The sequence below is a fragment of the Cervus canadensis genome, chromosome 31 (assembly GCF_019320065.1).
Source record: "Cervus canadensis isolate Bull #8, Minnesota chromosome 31, ASM1932006v1, whole genome shotgun sequence".
Lineage (NCBI taxonomy): Eukaryota > Metazoa > Chordata > Mammalia > Artiodactyla > Cervidae > Cervus > Cervus canadensis.
Window position 1 is genome coordinate 23136335 of NC_057416.1, and position 19915 is coordinate 23156249.

At 38.9% G+C, this 19915-nt stretch overlaps 1 long non-coding RNA gene across 1 annotated transcript in view; it reads right to left on the reverse strand.

Annotated features, from left to right (window-relative positions):
- Positions 1-423: 423 nt before the first annotated feature.
- Positions 424-19915, reverse strand: part of LOC122432606 — a 48138-nt gene continuing 28646 nt past the window's right edge. Inside the window, exons 2-3 of the long non-coding RNA XR_006266891.1 lie at positions 1553-1616; positions 424-988 (exon numbers count right to left, since the gene is read on the reverse strand). This is a non-coding gene — a long non-coding RNA (uncharacterized LOC122432606). The remainder of the gene's footprint in view (positions 989-1552; positions 1617-19915) is intronic.

Sequence of the window (19915 nt, forward strand, 5' to 3'; positions counted from 1 at the left end):
CATGTGGTTTCCGCTTCTGGTCCCTGCCTCCAAGGGTGGTATGTGCAGTGCACAAGCCGTGTAGTCGTAGCAGCGAGTCTTAGTTACTGGTCTGAAATGTTCATTTGTGAGATTCAGTGACAGAGACAAACGGCTTCAGATCTTCCTTCTCTCTTCACAGTTTTGCAAAGTATTTCCCATTTGAAAAACAAGTTTAGTTAACTGCTAGCTTTTAAATAAATGACAACTGGGATGTTGCCTCTTCCTTGAGAAACATTATATTTCTAAAATAGAAACAAAGTCGACCATGACATAGTAGAAATAAAGTCTACCCTAACACATAACATAAAGCACAGCATAGCATCAGAAATGTGAAGTCCTCAAAGAACTGTAATTTTGATGATCATTATAATAAAAGTAATAGTGAAGGGCAGGGAAGCCTGGATGCTGCAGTCCATGGGGTAGCAAAGAGTCGGACACGACTTAGTTACTAAACAAGAACATAATAAATTCATATATTTATTCAAAGGCAAGGAAGCCAAAGTCACCATTTATATTCTTCCTGATATTTTATTACTTTTGCATTATTAAAAAAAGTTTCTATTTACTCTTCTGTAGAACAATAAAACATGACTCCCTACCTCCTCCACTTCATAACATGAAATGGTGACACACCTTGGAAAAATGGTGCACAAACAATAGGGATGATGGCACGTCATGATACAAGCATCATGGTTGGTCATAACTTCATTATTAATTCAACACATACTTATGTAAGATTGTGCAGCGTGCCTGGATACAAGATAATTTGAGGAGGCTTCTGTCTCTGTTGTCTTTGTCAAGGTATAAAAATAAAGCATTGTCTACTGCTGATTAAGATAGTCTTCAAAAGCCAAGGACCTCTCATCAGTTACAAAGATATTGTCTATTTCAAAATTTTCGGAGCAGATTTGATGGAAGTCTAGCAGATGCCTCAATTTCGTTCCTTTGTCCTTGCACCACGATGGCTCTTCAGAGACAAAAGAAAGTGAAAAAGTCACTCAGTCGTGTCTGACTCTTTGCGACACCATGGACTATACAGTCCATGGAATTCTCCAGGCCAGAATACTGGAGTGGGTAAGTAAGTAAGTAAGTAAGTTGCTCAGTCGTGTCCGATTCTTTGCGACCCCATAGACTGTAGCCTACCAGGCTCCTCTGTCCATGGGATTTTCCAGGCAAGAGTACTGGAGTGGGGTGCCATTTCCTTCTCCAGAGCCTTTCCCTTTTCCAAGGGATCTTCCCAACCCAGGTCTCCTGCATTGCAGGTGGATTCTTTACAAGCTGAGCCACAAGGGATGGTCTTCTGCTTCTTGAAGACAGTTACATTAACATTTACATTTTCAAAATAAAGAGTATTAAGTTTATATATTAGTAGTTTGGGTAAAGTTCTAGTGCAGAATATTAAATTTATTCTTTTTTTCTTACTTTGGTGTTTTAAAAACAAGTTTTTGTTTAAAAAAGTTTAACATGATGTACAAATTAAATGACATTGTGCCCCAAAGTAAACCAAAAAGATTATGGAGCTTTATCCTACCTGTTGAGCTTTGTAGGGGAGGAAAAAGAACTTCCTCTCTACTTCTGTGTTCTTAGCTAAAACCCTGTAATGAAAGATTAATAAGAGAAAAGCAAACAGAAGTTTATTAACACATATACCTCATGGATACATGGGAGAGGTCTTCCCTACTGGCTCAGACGGCAAAGAACCCACCTGCAATCCACCCAGGGAGACCTGGGCTTGATCCCCCCGGGTTGGGAAAATCCCCTGGAGGAGGGCATGGCAACCCACTCCAGTATTCTTGCCTGGAGAACCCCCATGGACAGGGGAGCCCTCTGTTACAGTCCATGTAGCAGAGGAGCCCTCAGGCTACAGGCCATGGGGTCGCAGAGTCGAACACACGGAGTGACTAAGCACATGTATGCATACACGGGAGAAACCCGAGGGAAATGAGTCATTCAAAGCGGTGGCTTTGACCTCTGACCTATACAGCATCTCCAGTTGAAGACATAAGAAAGGTACGGGGCAGACCAGTCTTGTCGGTGATGGGAGGGTGTGTTATGAACATTTAGGTCCATGCCTTCTCCATTGATAAGGGTCTAAAGTTGCCTGCAAGGATTAACCTTTGTCCTTCCTGGTAGGGAGCAGAGAAGGGACACTTTTGAAAATATGTGTCCTCCTTTTCCTTAGTATTGTCAGCCTTTTTGATGAATTAACAAGGGTTCATTTGGTCATGTTCAAAAAATATTGAATAGAAAAGAAGCAGAGAAAAGACTTTTTTAAAAGAACTTTACTGGATGTTGGCAAATCGGGGGAAGACAGATTTTTCTCATATCTGCTTTTCAACTGCCTTCAGCTCAAAATAATAACTATGCCAAAGTGGCATATTCTAGGGTGAGATATTCTGCTATCATTCAGGACCAAAAGTATGAAAATCAGTCTTTCTGTGGGTCCAGGTGTTACACTGGAAACCATGAGCTGTTATCTTAGACTATCAGAGAGACTTGGGAACAGAGGAAATCTGGTTCAACAAGAAAGAAAAAGGCAGAAGTGAAAAGATCACAGATATTAGTGACAGAGCATAATTCTTGGTTTTTCAGCATTTTGGTTTCTTGCCTAGCATTCTTGAGTCTGAGCTTTTGCTACAACACCCTTGAATTGGTTTCTCTTCCTTGAAACCAAAGCACTCTTAGCAGAGAAACTGTTTTCTGGAAATGAGTCTGCAAGTTACAGACCATGCTCAAGAAAACGGTTGTCAAAGCAGATGGGGTGAGAAGTGGGTAGTCCTAGAAACAAAAGAGAAGATGATAAAGTGTGTTCCATTCTTGCAGCCTTTCAAGGAAGTGCAATAAGAGCAAGAAGGAGAGAGGCTTGAGGCCAAGGCTGCCCAGCCAAAAGCAGACAGAAAAGCAGTCGTAATTCAGGTGGGTACCAGAATCCTTCCTGACCGCCACCAGCCATCTAACTGCTCAAAGACAGTTTAAAAAGCATCTAAAAAGACACAGATCAATACAACCAGATTCTGTCTTGTGACTGTTTTCAAAACTAAAATTGGGGTGTTTACTGAGAAAATGTGTAATCTCAACAATTAGAGTTGGAATATCTGGAAAAGTCAGGTGTGCTACAGAGTTCAACCCCCAAACTCCAGCTTTAACACCTCAGATCCTCTCTGTGGCCCTGCCACCACTCATCTAAACAGATAAATGTGATAAGACCTGTCCCCACTGTAAAATAGTTCAGCTGAAATCAATTTGGGAGCACAGGTGACATTTCATGATACATTGGAGGAAAAAAGTGCCAACATAAGCTAAAGAAAATGACAAATGGGAAATATTTTCAACACATACAACATGGGGTTTTTATTAAAAATATATAAGGAATTCTTACAGATCAGTTTGCAAATGATGAATAAGCTAATTTTTTAAAGGCACGGAAAATAGTTTACATTAGAAGAAATACAAATAGGAAATGAATATATTTTAAAAATAGTTTAAACTCCAGAGTAATCAAAGTAATACAAATTAAAATAGGATACCATATTTAGCCTATAAAATTGGCATACAGTGTATATATAATTTTTTCAGTTGTGATATAATTTATATATATCACTATATAAATTTAACATGTACAGCACAACAGTTTGACTTACATATATTATAAATGATTACCACAATAAGTTTAGTTAGCATCCATCATTTCATGCAGGTATAATAAAAAGTAAAAGCAAAAGAAGAAAAAAATGTTTTAACATGCAATATTAATAGAAAAAGGGTACTCTCAGGTTATTACAGCCAATATAATATTGGTACAATTTCATTCAGGGCATTTAATAATTTGCAGAAAAATCCTTAAGAAATATTCTACCCAGGGGAATTGTTCTAAAGGTAGACGTGGCCCTCAAATATCCATATCCAAGGATATCCAATGGGGAAAACTGAAAACATCCTGATTTCCAACAGTTAAGTAAATGTTGGGGAAAACTGATAACATCCTGATTTCCAACAGTTAAGTAAATGTTGGCATGCATACATAATAGAATCTATGTAGCTGTTAGAAATTGCTCTCCAAGAAAATTTAAGAACTTAAAAAATACCTATGTAATAATATTTGATGAAAATATTCAGTTCTTCATATAAGCATTACCTCATGTTAGTGTAAATACTAGGTTGGCCCAAACTTTTGTTCAGATTTTTCCATGAGCTGTTATGAACTTTTTGACCAAATCAATACATTTTCTTTGTTGTTTAGTCGCTAGGTCATGTCCAGCTCTTCTGTGACCCCATGGACTGTAGCTTGCCAGGCTCCCCTGTCCACGGGATTTCCCAAGCCAGAATACTGGAGTGGGTTACCATTGCCTTCCCCAGGGGATCTTCCTCACCCAGGGATCAAACCCATGTCTCCTGCACTGGCATGCGGATTCCTTACCACTGAGCCACCAGGGAAGCCCCAACCCAATACATACACACATACTATTACCAAAACAAATTAGGGTCCATTCCCAAGTAAAGTCAATCTACTGACACTGGGTCATGGTGAAGGAAAGTGCCGCATTTACTGTGGGAAACCAAGCAAGGAGTCCAGGCAGCTAGTGCTCACAAGGCCTGAACCTGCTGATGGGTTTCGGGAAAGGTTTTTAAAGACAGCGTGAGGAAGAGAGCTGTGGGGTACGTGATTAGCTCGTGGACATTCTTCTGATATGTTGGTGGTGAGGTAATTGGAGTTAACATTATCAATTTGCTGGTTTCACGTGGTCTGGGGTCTATGCAATTGTGGTCAATAAGCAGTTAACTTCTTCCACTTGGTGTAGGTTTCAGTATCTGCAAAACAGCCCAAAGGATTTGTCTGAAAATATTATCTATAGTCCTTGAGGAGGAACTAAAGGTCCTTGACTTTGTTTAATGGACCTAAACTATTATTATTTTGTCTTGCTTGACTGTTTTCCTTTCTGCATTTTCTCACTTCTGTGATTTAATATATTCTTTGGAACTCGGGGAAGGCTTAGAAGGCTAAATTTTTTCTACAAACATGAGGCAAGCAGAGGAGGACAGGGTTGGGGGGCAGAGATGAGGGGGAGGTGTGGCAGGAAGGCCCCATAGAGCTCTGCTCAATTATAGTACCTGTATGTATATGTGTGTATGTTTGGGGTGGGGGGTAGGTAGTATGAATGGACCTTTACAGAAAAAAGCCTGAAAATATCAGAGAAAATACATCAAATTGTCAGTAGCTGTTACCTGAATTGGAAAAAAATTTTTTTTACCTGGAATTACAAGTTTTTTCCAAATTTTCTATAATAGGTATTATCTTTGTCATTAGAATAAGTTATATTTCAAAAGAAAGTCATGCAAAAAAGGACATATGTTTTGCTCAAGCAATCACAAAAGTGCTTGTTATACTTAAGTTATAGTTAAGATTGTGTTTCTATATTTCAGTTTGTGATTTGTTTGAGAGCAAGTATGTTCACAAGGAAATATCCCCTCTTTCCTGGAATATGGATCTAAGCTTCCTTCTTGCCCTTTGTGCAACATTTATTTAACATGTGCAATTTCCCCAAGTTAATTGCATGAGACTCATAAAGCTGGTATTTTAAAATACATTTCAAAAATATTGAGACTACGTTGCCTAGTAATTCAATACAAAACATTTCCCCCCCAAAAAAATTTTTTTCAGAAGTCTCACTTCTGGCTAAAAAAAAATTCCAATCAGTTCAATTTCTGAAAATGCCGCCTTGCTTTAATCTTGGTAAACATGGTTTCCTGCCCCTCCCCCCTTTTTTTTGACATCAGATTTCTCTAGCCTCTCTTCCTCCATGTTCTGCAGAGCTGGTCATTAGAAAAGGCAAATGCATAAAGGCCTCAAAGGCAACAACAGATTAGGGGTCCAAGAGTCCCAAAGGAGAATTCAGCCTGCGAGAGAGTCTGCATGAGTGACCCCTGTCATGCTCTGGGTGCCTTCATCTGGCATTTGGATGCAGGGCAGTGCTTAATGTCCTGTCTATGTTAATACAAGTGCAGACAGGCTTTCCATATCCTCAGATTCCACATCTGAGGATTCAACCAACTGTGTATCAACAATATTCGGGGGGCGGGGGGGGAAATTCCAGAAATTCCAAAAAGCAAAACTTGAATTTGTCAGGTACATGCAGATATTTACATTGTGTTAGTTAATATAAGTAATCTAGAAAAGAATTAAAGTATAAGTGAGAATGTGTGTCTGTAATGTGCAAATACTTCATTTAATATAAGGGACTTGAGCATCCATGGGTTTCTTATGCATGGGGGTCCTGGAACCAATGCCCTCTCAGATACCAAGGGCTGGGTGTTACCTGAAACCCCCACATGCGAAAATTTGAGGCACTGTCAGAAGCTGGGTGGGTGATACCTTGGGCCCAGTGAGGCCGCTCACATCAATCATTTGCTTAGGAATTTCATAACCAAGATAGTAAAAATCATTTGGAGTGAACTCTCTACCCTACTTCAATCTGTAGCTGTGCATGGGACACTTAGTCACCATGACTCTCAATTCCATTAAGCATAAAAGAAAAGACATGAATTATACCAGATGCTTGAAGTATCAGATGGTCCATAAACACATGAAATAATAAGAAAAATTATATGCATTTTTTGAGAAAGAAGATCCATAGCTTTCACTTGATTCTCAATTCATGTATCTAAAGGGATTATAGCTCCCCGAGTTACAGAATCTTCACATTCAACATTAATATTCCATGATTCTCCATTTAGGCATATTTTGGATAGTGCTTTTACCTATCATTAGTACAACTAGAGAACTGTATTTTATATCATGCTTGGTTTACTTAGACTTCAAACTGGTAAATATTATTTCCCCCAATAATAATATTGGAAGATGAAGTGAATATCGTTATTTCCTCTCTCACATATAAGGCATTTTGTGACAGGAAGGGTCTGTATAGATACATATGTACAAGAGAACAAAATGCAGAAAGCTTATTAAAACAAAAAATGATACAAATTAACTTATATACAAAACAGAAATATACCCACAGACATAGCAAACAAATTTATGGTTACCAAAGGGGAATGTAGAGGAGGAGGGATAAATTAGGAGTTTGGGATTAAAGATATACACTACTATATACAAGATAGACAACCAACAAGGACCTACTGTATAGCACAAGGAACTCAAACCAATATTTTATGTTTTATATATATATATATATATATGGTAAAAGAATATGAAAAAGAATATATATACATATGTGTGTGTGTGTATATATATATATATATATATATATGACTGAATCACTGCAGTACATCTGAAACTAATATAGCATTGTAAATCAAGTATACTTCCAAAAAAAGTTAACCATCAATCATATTTCATGAAATTAAAAGACTCTTGCTCCTTGGAAGGAAAGCTATGACAAACCTAGACAGCATATTAAAAAGCAGAGATATCACTTTGCCAACAAAGGTCCACATAGTCAAAACAATGGTTTTTTCAGTAGTCATGTATGGATGTGAGAGTTGGACCATAAAGAAACCAAGCACGGAAGAATTGATGCTTTTTCACTGTTTATAATAGCCAGGACATGGAAGCAACCGCCCATCAGCAGACGAATGGATAAGGAAGCTGTGGTACATATACACCATGGAATATTACTCAGCCATTAAAAAGAATTCATTTGAATCAGTTCTAATGAGATGGATGAAACTGGAGCCCATTATACAGAGTGAAGTAAGCCAGAAAGATAAAGACCATTACAGTATACCTAACGCATATATATGGAATTTAGAAAGATGGTAATGATAACCCTATATGCAAAACAGAAAAAGAGACACAGATGTACAGAACGGACTTTTGGACTCTATGGGAGAAGGCGAGGGTGGGATGTTTCGAGAGAACAGCATCGAAACATGTATATTATCTATGATGAAACAGATCACCAGCCCAGGTTGGGTGCATGAGACAAGTACTCGGGCCTGGTGCACTGGGAAGACCCAGAGGGATCAGGTGGAGAGGGAGGTGGGAGGGGGGATTGGGATGGGGAATACTTGTAAATCCATGGCTGATTCATGTCAATGTATGAACAAAAACCACTACAATATTGTAAAGTAATTAGCCTCCAACTAATAAAAATAAATGGAAAAAAAAAAAAAAGAATTGATGCTTTTGAATTTCTGTGTTGGAGAAGACTCTTGAGAGTCCCTTGGACTTCAAGGAGATCAAACCAGTCAATCCTAAAGGAAATCAACCCTGAATATTCATTGGAAGAGAGAAAATTGGAAGATGCCAAAGCTGAAGCTCCAATACTTTGGCCACCTGATGCAAAGAGCTGACTCATTGGAAAGGAGTTTGATGCTGGGAAAGATTGAGGGCAAAAGGAGAAGGGGACGACAGAGGATGAGATGGTTGGATAGCATCACCCACTCAATGCACATGAATCTGAGTAAGCTCCAGGAGATAGTGGAGGATAGAGGAGCCTGCAGCCTGGCTGCAGTCCATGGGATCACAAAGAGTCAGATATGACTTTGTAACTGAACAACAGTATATTTCAAGTCAATGGTGAAAATTTTGTCATCACACAATTTGTTGGTTTAGTCAATGTAATTAAAATATTTCAAGGACTCCCCCGGTGGTTCAGTGGTTAAGACTCTCTGTTTTCAATATAGGGGGCTCAGGTTTAAGCTCTGATCTGGAAACTAACATCCCACATACTGTGACACAGCCAAAAAAAAGGAAAATATATTTTAAATTTCATAAATGTTAATATATGATCCTGATGTTGACTTCAGTATAATATTTTTAAAGAGTAGGTTGGAAAGAAGTTGGGACGTCCTAGAACTGTAATTCCAATATTCCAACCCTGTCAATATATAACTAACTACAATGAGTTCAGAATCTTCAGATTTTCATTCCCTGACATCAATAATGCAAAATATCTATTCCCATTTGACTCTCTGATACTTACATAGTCTTTCAAGAGACTGCATTAGAAGTGACTTAATGACCATGCAGGCTCACAGCATCTTGTTGCTCTACAAGCTGACTTCAGATGTATTGGGAAATTCTGTGTGGGGAAAAACACTGGCAGTGCCTCTGCCAAGGGCACTGAATCAACATGCCAGAGCCCCGTCCTCATTCCCAGCCGGCCAGGCTGGGCACACAGAGCCAGGCTCACTGGTTCAGAGCACCCTGCAGTGATGCTGGCCTGTGGGGCAGGTGACCATACCCACCAAACGGGTCCTGTGGAAGGCAGTGTGCCTTTGGCTTTGCTCTGTTCCTCTGGCCACGATGCATGGCTCGTGAGATCTTAGTTTCCCGACCAAGGACTGAATCCAGGCCCACGGCAGCGAAAGCACTGAGTCCTAACCACTGGACTGCCAGGGATTCCCAAGCAGTTTGTTTTTATTTTTGAAGTGGTTGACTTTGGATTGTTGGAGTTCCTAAAATGATCTTTCAAAGCATTTATATTCTGTCAGTTGATTCTTAGATTCCTCGTCTCTTTGGGTTTTGAAAAATATCACTACCACATATTCTATGTGGCCTTTTGCCCCTAAAGATTTCAGTGAATTTGTAAATAAAGCTGGAAATAAAACAGTTAAAAAAGAATTATGAGATAATCAGATAGACAAAATATACACAATGTAATATTATTCAGTCTTAAAAAGAAAGAACATTCTGACACATGCTGCAACATGGTTGAACCTTGTAGACATTATGCTCAGTGAAATAAACTGGTCACAAAAGGGCAAATACTGCTTGATTCCAATTTCATGAGGTATCTAGAGTAGTCAGACTTACAGAGACAAAAAGTACAATGGAGGTTGTCATACTACTACTGAAGCATTGTTCAGTGTTTTTTGCTTGTTTGTTTTTTTGTTTCAAGACTATCTTTTTGAGGTTCCCTGATAGCTCAGCTGGTAAAGAATCTGCCTGCAATGCAGGAGACCCTGGTTTGATTCCTGGGTCGGGAAGATCCCCTGGAGAAGGGATAGGCTATCCACTCCAGTATTCTTGGGCTTTCCTTGTGGTTCAGCTGCTAAAGAATCTGCCTGCAATGTGGGAAACCTGGGTTCTATCCCTGGGGATGCCCTGGAGAAGGGAAAGGCTACCCAGTCCAGTATCCTGGCCTGGAGAATTCCATGGACTGTATAGTGCATGGGGTTGCGAAGAGTCAGACACAACTGAGTGACTTGCACTTTCACTTTTCACTTTCTTTCAAGGTACAGGTTTCTCTGGTGGCTCAGATGGTAAAGAATCTGCCTGCAATGCAGGAGACCCAGGTTTGATTCCTGGTTCAGGAAGATGCCCTGGAGAAGGGAATGGCAACCTACTCCAGTATTCTTGCCTGGAAAATCCCTGGACAGAGTATCCTGGCAGGCTAAAGTTCATGGAGTAGCAAATTGTCAGATATGACCGAATGACTAAGCCTATTTTCAAGGTACATAATGTAATATTTACAGATAAAATGATATGTTATCTGTCATCAGGGTAGTACTGGATACAGTTTTGGCCATGAGTTGTTTAAATTTTTTTTAAAAAGAGAATGAGAAAAAAAAGACCAAGTTATTTAAGCAGGCATTGCTGTTAATCTTATATAAATGAAATAAAATACAGATTACAGATTATCTTTAACCAAAATGTGTTATCCATTACCTGATTATCTATACATTTTGGCTTGCCTAAAATATTCAATATCCTTCAGATGTTTTCTTATTATTCTGATGATAAACCTGTTAATATGTTTTCCTTTGTCAGTACTATATTCTACAAGATATATCTTCTAGAAAGCATTCACTGTGTTCTTCTGAATAATCCTTCAGCCTAATCAAAAAACAGAGTGGATTGTTTGAGATCATAGAGAAAATTTTAAAAATTAGTCTTTTGGAGTCTAATTCCAGTGTCATTATTTTTTAGGAGTCACCTTTTTCTTATTATGTAACTTGGCTAGAATTTTTTTTAAAGTGTAACATCACCAGCATTTAGAATCTGTCTAAACACTAGCACAAACATAATACTAATTTAATTTAGTTTCATCTGAGAGCAACCTTTGGTATATAATTCTCTAAACAGTATACTGCTTGAGAACAAAATTTGTTTTTTTTAATCTAGGAAATAATGGGTACTAATAAGTATTTGACTAAAAAAAGGATTACCAGCTATAAGATAAATACTGGGGATATAATGTACAACATGATAAATATAATGAACACTGCTATACATTATATATGAAAGTTGTTAAAGGGAGTAATTCCTAAGAATTCTCATCACAAGGAAAAATATATTTTTTTCTTTTTCTGTTATTTTGTATCTGTGTGAGATGATGGATGTTCACTAAGCCTATTGTGATATTCATTTCATGATGTATCTATGTCAAATCCTTATGTTGTATGCCTTAAACTTATACAGTGCTGTATGTTAATTATATTTTTTTCAATTATATTAATATCTGAATAAAACTAGAAGAAAGAAAGAAAAAGAGGGAGAAAGGAGGGAAGGAAGGAGAGATGGAGAGAAAAGAATATTTAGGTCTATGTTTTTGGAGTTCCTATGCTAATCTGTAAGCCATCATTGTATACTTGGGAAAGAAGTATAGTATTACTTTGACTCTGATAATACATGGATTGATACTAATTTAAAATAGTATCTCCCCACTCACTCCATTCCACTTGTGATGGCCTTTGTATTATTCCTGAGGATCTGGAACCCTGTCCACTAATGAATCCTTCTATTTGGAAATCTCTCTCCTAAGACGTTTGCATGAAACTCCTTCCTGCATTTTTTCTTGTTACCTTCCCTACAGACCTTCTCTAACCAAATTGGATCCACACTCCTACCCTGTTTAACTCTATCTCTTTATCCAACTCCTTCTACCCCTTCCTCAAGCACTTATGTTTACCTGGATATGTTTGGTTGTTTTCTGTTTCTCCACACAAGACTATAACTTCATGAGGATAGGGGATTTTTTTCACCCCTGAGTAACCTAAGCATTGGCACATGATCGGTCACAATTGAATTGAATATTTGTTGAATCAATGAATGGACAAAGAGTTGAAAAGGCACTCATTTAAGAGAGTCTAACTTCCAGCTTGAACAATGAGCTTTAGTCATATCTTCAGCAACTTCCATGGGAACTCTCATGGAAGTTAATTACATGTATTTTTCATCTTCAAAGTGCATTATAAATAATTTTTTAATACTTCCATGAAACAGATGCTAATACTCTATTTTATAGCTGGGAAAATGAAAGCACAAAAAAACTAAATCCCGAAAGATCAATGAGTGAATCAATGTCAGAGCTAGATTTAGAGAAGAATTTTCGATATTCAGTCTTGCTTGAGCAACCGACTCCCCAAAGTCATTTATCTACATCTTATGCTTGTTACAACTCATTTAAAAGCATTTACTATTCCTGAGTTTGAAAGCCTCTCAGGTAAGAAATCAGTTTGTTGTGACAGCAGGTGACTCAGTTACTGTAAATGTTCTTTCAAGATCTTGTTCCTTAATCTGTAGCCAGTAATTCCAACAAAGCAAGTTGCTGCCCTAGCAGAAAATACATGGTCTACAAGTAATTACCAATTAGTCTCATTATGCCCATCCCTCATTTAATTTTAAAATGTTTCCACCACCCCGAATCAATTACGAACATGGGGAAAGCTTTTTATGCACTGTCTGTAAAAGAATTTCTCAAAGTCTAACTTTGCTTTTGATTCTTCAAACATTATTAGAAATGATGGGACCCCAAAATTCTGTATGCCAGAGGGTCACACAAGCTCATTTTCCATCAAGCATTTCCTTTTTGTATAGGGACAGTGGCTCTCAAATCTGGTTATATCTTAAATCACCTGAAAATTTCACCTGAAAATTTTACAAATACTGATAACTGGATCCTGCTCTCAGAGATACTGATTATTTTATCCAACGTGTGGCTTCCTTTTGGAAACTTCTGAAGGGCAGCCAGATGGAGACTTTTGTAGAAGAGCCTCAGTTCAGGGATCTTCTGATGTGACCCAAGAATGGACTCCAGGAAGGAGACAAAGCCAGAGGACCATGATGTAATGGTTTCTAGATTTCTGTGTAATTCTACATACTTTACCCAGGAGAAGGGAATGGCTACCCACTCCAGTATTCTGGCCTGGAGAATTCCATGGACTATATAGTCCATGGGGTCACAAAGAGTTGGACACGACTGAGAGACTTTCACTTTCACACTACATATTTTAAATTATTACAAAATTATTAATATCTTATAGTATTCTTCATCCCAGGGTTTTTGTTTTGTTTTGTTTTAGAAGGATCTAGTTTTAAATACATTTGTAAGATGTAAGTTACCTTGAGCTAAAATGAAACAGATGTCAAGGTGACACCAATGGTGATGAAGTGTCTGAAACACTTCTTAAAACTGTCAAGCTATGGAAATTTGAGAGATACAATTAATAGTAGACAAAATTTTGTCATGCTACATGAGCCACACAGGATCAAAACAGCCATTTGCATGATATAAACTGTTTACAAAACCATTCTTAGTAATAAACAAAATTCACTCCAAATGTGTTTACTTGTACTTTAGACACATTATGCCTTCATCATCAGTCACTCTCACTGGCAGAAAGATGGTGTTTGTTTCGCATGTCTGAACCTTCTAAGCATTCTAATACCTACAGCTTCAAGTAAAACAGAACCCTGTTGTAACAGGGTAAATGTAAATGTAACTCATTACCTTTAGCAATACAGATCCCTCCACCACAAAAGCATATATGGTTTTCATTTGTTTTCTGTCAACTTCTTACACTTGGTACTTATTTGGTTTGCTGATTGTGAACAGAGCAAAGGTAACAGAGAAAAATGGATACAAATGAGGAAAGAATTAGTGAAAAAGAAATGATTTGTAAAAAAAAAAAATCATCAAGGAAAAGTACATGAGCTTAGCTCTCTAAAAGCTAGGATGAGAAACCCTGTCTCTCTCAGTGGCTCATCTTGCTGGGTGCTTCCAGAACCCTCTCTGGATCTTCAGTCCCTCTGCATCTTGTGTTTCATGTCACTTGATTACTTAAACTCCTTCACAGAGTTGGTTTCCCCCACTTGCTCCGGGTTGCTGGGCTTGCAATGGGTATAAGTTCTCTGAAGCAACGAGGCTGGTGCCATCATTCGGCACTCCTATTTAAACACTCCCTTCATTCCTCCTGTTTAGTCTGGCTCATTGGGTGTCGCCCATAAAAACAGTATGGCTTTTGTAATCACCATTAGAGCAGAGTAGGGGGTGTGACTAATCAGGACACTGCGACTCTGTTATCTTCTGCGAAGTGAGTCAGTTTCAACATAAGCTTTGTGCTCATATGTCACTCCCTACTCTCTGGTGTTCAAGTCCATATTTGTTCCAGACTCTGGATGCTTTAAAAAAAAAAAAAAAAAAAAGGCTGTTTGTTTTCTTTATGAAAACATGTTCTATACACCCTCTCAGGAGAAGAACTAACGCTGCAGGAATTTGGAGAAATTCCAAAAATGCTGTCTCACTATGCAGAGTTCCCATGGCAGGGGAGATATTTGTTCCCTCAGTTTGGGGAATTGTACCAACAAGCTCAGGTCAGCACAAACAATACTAATATTAATAACACTAACAAGATCAGGTCAACACTAGCAATAACGTCAGATATGCAGATGACACCACCCTAATGGCAGAAAGTGAAGAGGAAATGAAGAGGCTCTAGATGAAGATGAAAGAAGAGAGTGAAAGAGCTGGCTTAAAATTCAACATTCAAAGAACTCAGATCATGGCATCTGGTCCCATCACTTCCTGGCAAATAGATGGGAAAAAAATGGAAACAATGACAGACTTTATTTTCTTGGCCTCCTGAGAGAGTCAATTCCTAGGCAGGTGGAGAGAAAGTCCGGGGTCCCCAGGGAGGAGAGAGGGGTCTAGGGCTCTCAAGGAGGAGAAAAGGACAAACATGTTTTTTTTCCTCTACATTCCTTAGTCTTAGTCACATAAAACATTTTTTTCTTTAAGCCCAGAACTGATGATTACGCAACAAATTACTCAGTTTAAACTCCCTACTAAGGATTATAAAACAGCAATGTATCCTGCTTGAGGACAGTTTCTCCTTCCTGAAAACCTTCTGACGAATCCTGTTATCTTAGAATGTAAATTATAGGAGTGGGTCTAGTAAGATCTTTACAACCTTGAGACACTCTTTCAATTTATTGTAATAACTAATTTAAAAAGTATATAACTCCCTTGCTAACACTAGCGAGGGGGCACTCTCCGTCCCCCTTCAGATGTCGATGTCAGAAGCTTTCTCTGCCCCTTTTCATATTTTAATAAAACTCTGCTATGCAAAAGTTCTTGAGTGATCAAGCCTGGTCCCTGGTCCTGAAGCCAAATCTTCTTTGGAGATCACGAATCTGACACAGTTCACCATAAGCTATCACTCCCAAATCACTGCAGATGGTGACTGAAGCCATGAAATGAAAAGATTCTTGCTCTTTGGAAGAAAAGCTATGATAAACCAAGACAGCATATTAAAAAGCAGAGACATCAATTTACCAACAAGTCTATATAGTCAAAGCTATGGTTTTTCCTGTAGTCATGTAGGGATGTGCGAGTTGGACAACAAAGAAGGCTGAGCCCCAAAGAACTAATGTTCTTGAATTGTGGTACTGGAGAAGACTCTCAAGATTCCCTTGGACTGCAAGGAGATGAAACCAGTCAATCCTAAAGGAAATTAATCCTGAATATTCATTGGAAGGGCTGATGCTGAAGCTCCAATACTTTGGCAACCTGATGCAAAGAACCAACTCACTGGAAAAGACCCTGAAGCTGGGAAAGATTGAGGGCGACAAAGGATGAGATGGTTGAATGGCATCACCAACTCGATGGACATGAGTGTGAGCAAACTCCAGGAGATGGTAAGGGCTGGCGAGAGCAGTCCCCGGGGTAGCAGAGTTGGACACAACTGAGCGACTGAACAACAGGTCAACACACACACACTGAACGCTTACAATGTACCAAGTACTTTTCATGTATTATTATCTTAAAAAATAAACAGTTTATTTTAGGGCAGTTTTTAAATTTTTATTTATTTTGGCTGCGCTGAGTCTTTATTACTGCATGCAGGCTTCTCTAGTTACTGAGAACGAGCGGCTACTCTTGGGTATGGTCCACAGGCTTCTCATTGCCGTGGCTCCACTTGTTGTGGGCTTCCCTGGTAGCTCAGCTGGTAAAGAATCCATCTGCAATGCGGGAGACTCCGGTTCGATCCCTGGGTTGGGAATATCCCCTGGAGCAAGGGAAAGGCTACCCACTCCAGTATTCTGGCCTGGAGAATTCCACGGACAGTCCGCGGGGTCGCAAAGAGTCGGACAGGACTGAACGACTTGCACTTGCACTTTCACTGTCTTGTTGTGGAGCACAGGCTCTAGGGCGCCTGGGCTTCAGTAGTTGCGGCTCCTGGGCTCTAAAGCGCAGGCTCCATAGTCGTGGCACACAGGCTCAGCTGCTCTGCGGCATGTGGGGTCTTCCCGGGGAAGATCTTCTCAGGGATCTGTGTCTCCTGCATTGGAGATGGATTTTTTTTTTAAACCACTGACCCACCAGGGAAGCCCAGGAGCAGTTTTATATTTATAGAAAAATTACAAAGAGTACAGAGAGTTTCCATGTATCCCACACCCAGTCTTCACTATTACTATTGTACATTACTGTGATATAATTGTTACAGTTAGTGTAATGAAATACTATCATGACAATATTGACATGTTATTAATAACTATCGTCCCTATTTTTCATATTTCCTTAGTTTTTACCTACCGTCTTTTTTCTAAGACTTCATCCTGGATACATTTAATCATCATATCTTCTTAGGCTTCTATTGACTGTGACAGATTCTCAGACTTTTTTTTTTTGGTGAACTTGACAGTTTTGAGGAATAAATAGAATGTCCCTCCACTGAGAGTTGTCTAATTCTTTTATCATTAGACTGGGGTTAAGTGTTTTTTTTTTAAGGACATTTAAAAAAATATATTCTCATTTATTTATTTATTGGGCTTCACTGGATCTTAGTTGTGGCCTGCAGGATCTTTGATCTTTGTTGTGGCATGTGGGATCTAGTTCCCCAACTAGGGATTGAACCCGGGCCTCTGCATTGGGGTCATGGAGTCTTAGCCACTGGACCACCAAGGAATTCCCCTGGGGCTAAGTATTCTTAAGAGGAAGACCCCAGAGGTAGCAGAATGCCATTTTCATCATATCATGTCAAGAACATAAACTTTCAGCATGGGTTATCATTGTTAATGTTACCCTTAATCTCTTGGCTGAGATAACATTTGTCAGATTCCGCTATGGTAACTTTACAATTTGCCCTCTTTGTCCATGTTTCCATTCTGTAGCCTTCACAAGGAAGTCACAATGCAGAGTTCACACTTAAGGAGTAAGGAGTTATGATCCATCTCCTTGAGGGCAGATTATCTACATAAATTATTTGAAGATCCTGTTTATTCAGTCATTTTCTGTATCAGTACAGATTCACGGTTTTGTAAAATACACTTTTAGTTATAATCCAATAATTTTAATTTTTTTTTAAAATTGGGGTATAATTGCTTTCTACTGCTGTGTCAGTTTCTGCTGTACCCCAAAGGGAATCAGCCATTTGTATACACACATATATCCCTTCTTTTTTGGATCTCCTTCCCACGTAGGTCATTGCAGAGCACCAAGTAGAGTTCCCTATGCCATATAGTAGGTTCTCATTAGTTATGGGTTTTATACACAGCAGTGTGTATATGTTAATCCCAATCCCCCAGTTCATCCCACCCGCCCCTCCTTCCCCTTTGGTATCGATGTTTGTTCTCTATGTCTGTGTCTCTAGTTCTACTTTGCAAATAAGATTATCTATACCATTTTTCTAGATTCAGCATATATGGTTAATATACAACATCTGATTTTCTTCTTTTGGACTTACTTCACTCTATATGATAGTCTCTATGTCCATCCACATCTCTATAAATGATATAATTCCATTCCTTTTTATGACTGAGTACCATTCTATTGTATATATGTACCACATCTTCTTTACCCATTCCTCTGTTGATGTAAACACTTAAATCTCTTGCTCAAGGTTTTCCAACTTTGACCACAGGGGGCCTTTCAGTTGGCTCCTTGTTTCTTTGACATGGTTCTTCATTGTGGTTTTTCTTCAGCACTTCTTCAGTTTCTGGTTCTATAAGGTGCTCCAAGTTCATCTTGCATATTTTCTGCCATGGTCTTAGGATGAGCCATTTCTTGAGACGCCCCGGTTCCTTTTACTGGAGGATGGTATTGGAAATCAAGATCTGGGAGATATATGTGCTCATTGCTACCGGGGTGTTTTTGCTTCTCAGCTGAAAGAACTGTATGTGTGTATACTAACCCATGTATTGACACACATTCTTCAGTATTTCTATACATAACTATTTGCATGTATATTAATCTAAACCTGAAACCATATAGATACTTTCACCTCAAACCCATTACCACATGGATCATTATAGCCAACTTCCCTTGCTACAACAGAGAAAAAACTATTTCTCACCATCCATGTCTATTTACTTAACTGTTCAATTCCGGCACACATGTATAACAGTTTCAGAATTGTTGTTAACCTGCACTCCTGGGGGAGGCAACTGCATCAATAGAGTGGTTTTCCAGAGAGTATGGAAAACATTATTCTGAACAGCCATGAGCCTGGTATCACTGAATGATTTTCTACCAAGGAAGAATGAGGAATGGATAAAGACCATTAATGGATTAATGCACTCCACCATAGAAAGCATGGGAATGGCAGGTCAGGGCGGAGAAAAATTCAGTGGGGTTCATTTTGAATTTTAGCTGAGTTTCTATGAAAAAGGCATTTGTTCTCTTCCTTGGACTACAAAACTTTTGACACAAAGCTCATGTTGTCTTCTTCCACCTTCTTTTAGCCTCCACAGCCATAATCATGATAACAGAAGGGAGCAACTGTACTGGGTACATTACAACATGAGAGGTGAGAGGGCACAGTTGGGTAATAAGGTGGTGAGGGATGGATAAATGAAGTATCAGCTAGTTACTGGTCAGCTGGAGGTAGCAGAGATTGCAAATAGCTACTGACAGGTTCAGCATACTAATACAACAAGGGGGAGATATGTGTGATGGAATGGGATTTTACAGTTGACCGCTAGTGAGGATCTATCCACAGCTTTCACGGGTCTGTGCCCTTTCATTGATCTATTACCAAATCAGCTGCCAATGTGCTGTTTTCATCCAATGACACTTGGCATTTCTAAAAAAAAAACAAAAAAACAAAAAAAACAACCTTTCACAGCCACTCTCTAGACCTGATCTGGTATCTAGAAAGTATTATGCCAATATATGGGAAAGAGCAAGCAACTCTACATAGGGACATCTAAAGTTTTCCCTCCCACATGAGAAGATTCAGATTTGAAATTCTTGGAGACAGAGAATGGCATGGAAGAAGGAACGGAGGCTTTGAAGATTTATCCATCTCAGTTTGAATTCAAGCTCTGCCACTTAACAGCTGTGCAATGCTAAGCAAACGATTTGCTGTGGTTTATAATCTATTTCTGCTTTATTGACTATGCCAAAGCCTTCGACTGTGTGGATCACAATAAACTGTGGAAAATTCTGAAGGAGATGGGAATACCAGACCACCTGACCTGCCTCTTGAGAAACCTGTATGCAGGTCAGGAAGCAACAGTTAGAACTGGACATGGAACAACAGACTGGTTCCAAATAGGAAAAAGAGTACGTCAAGGCTGTATATTGTCACCCTGCTTATTTAACTTATATGCAGAGTACATCATGAGAAACGCTGGGTTGGAAGAAGCACAAGCTGGAATTAAGATTGCTGGAAGAAATATCAATAACCTCAGATGTGCAGATGATACCAC